We start from the raw sequence: 1958 nt of genomic DNA, 5'->3' as shown, positions 1-1958 counted from the left end.
AGAGCAGTGGCACAGGCTGCCCAGAGAGGTGGGGGAGTCTCCCCCTCTGGAGCCATTCCAAACCCACCTGGACGCCGTCCTGTGCCACTGCTGGAGGTGCCCCTGCTCTGGCAGGGGGTGGGACTGGGGGAGCTCCAGAGGGCCCTTCCAACCCTGACCATTACTAGGTCATGTAGTGACAGGATGAGGGGGAATGGCTATAAACTGGAAGAGGGCAGGTTTAGATTAAACATTAGGAAGAAGTTTTTCACTCTGAGGGTGGTGAGGCACTGGAACAGGTTGCCCAGAGAGGTTGTTGAGGCCCCATCCCTGGAGGTGTTCAAGGCCAGGCTGGACGTGGCCTTGGGCAACCTGGGCTGGTGGGAGGTGTCCCTGCCCATGGCAGAGGGGTTGGAACTGGATGATCTTCAAGGTTCTTTCCAACCTAAACCATTCTATGATTTTGTGATTCTGTGATGCTACAGCATTGCCACCAAATCCATGGCGGGTTGGGAACAGGTATCCAGTGCGGTCCTGTGGGGATGTTGGTGGCCATGGGGCTTTTTGCTCCCGGGGACATAGGCTGTAGCAAGCCTGGAGGGTTGGGGGGTTCTGGCTCTACAGGCTTCAGCCCCCACATCAACAGGGGATCCACCAACTTGAGCCTCCCGACTGGGGTTGGGGGTGCCAGGAGCCCCGAGTCCAGCCCAGCCAGGACATCCCTGCACCTGCCAGTGCCGGTGCCTGTGGTGACATGGGGAAGGGACGTGCTTGTCCATGTCCCACCGCTGCCACCATCAAACTGGGTTGGCAGCGGTGTGTGCTGGAGCTGCTGACTGCGAGCAGGGGTGCGGGTCGGTGTCCTGGACCACAGCAGGGTGCACAGACGTGGCTGGGAGTTTGTTCTTTTTGGTTTCGTTTTTGGTTGGTTTTTTTTTTTTTTTAAATACAAAATGCCTTTTTCATTGCACACGTAGGCATTAGGGAAATCTATTGAGGCATATATGTGCCAGGATACATATGTCTAGGGAGAAAATATTAGGGATATTGGGGACCATTTGATTGTGGTCTGCATCCCACAGCGCGCTCATTCGCTGGAGGAAACACTTGTGGTTGTGGGAAAAAAGGATGTGGAAAGAAATATCCAGTGGGTCTTTATGGCTTTGAGTGAGGAGTGAGTCGGAGGAAGGAGAACTGTGGACCTGGGGGCAGCTGCGAGGGATGGAGCGCATCCCACCGGGCTGGAGGAGCGGGATGCCGTCCTGCGCGCACCGCGCGGCAGAGGAGCGGAAGGCAGCCAGCGATCGCCGGGTGACCGTGTGGGGATCTGCCGCTTCTCCGTGTCTCAGCACAGGACTGATGCTGAAGCGAGGCAGGGTCACAATGAACACAGATGCTATCGGCTCCTTTTTCAACCGTTTAACACCAAAAGACATGCCTGTTTGGGTAAAGCACAGGTCTGGCTCCCCAGATGACGTGAGTGAGGTGTGCGCTGAGGTGAAGAACTGATAGATTTCCTGACAGATACGGTATTGGCTGTTTACAGCTTCAGACCAAACTCTTCTTTTGGTGGTGCTTTATTTCAGCACTACAATGTTTGCATGTTCTTCTTGCGCTTCAGGAGCCTTTTAGGGGGTGCTTAAATGTCAGTGGTTGATCAGAAGATAAAATGATGATACACGACACACACAAAAAAAGGATTATGTGCTTGTTCTGCAGGGCAAAACAATTTAAATTATTGTCTGAAACAACGGAAAATTCTCCATGTGCTGTCGTCTGCCTGATTCAGCCTGGAGAAGAGAAGGCTCCGGGGAGACCTTATTGCGGCCTTTCAGTACCTAAAGGGGCTACAGGAGAGGTGGGGAGGGACTTGTTTCAAGGGCACGTAGTGATAGGATGAGGAGGAATGGCTTCAAGCTGGAAGAGGGGAGATTTAGATGAGATATTAGGAAGAAATTTTTCACTCTGAGGGTGGTGAG

This window comes from Charadrius vociferus, unplaced genomic scaffold, assembly GCF_000708025.1.
Source record: "Charadrius vociferus isolate BGI_N301 unplaced genomic scaffold, ASM70802v2 scaffold49, whole genome shotgun sequence".
In the NCBI taxonomy this organism is placed as follows: domain Eukaryota; kingdom Metazoa; phylum Chordata; class Aves; order Charadriiformes; family Charadriidae; genus Charadrius; species Charadrius vociferus.
This window is presented reverse-complemented; position numbering follows the sequence as displayed.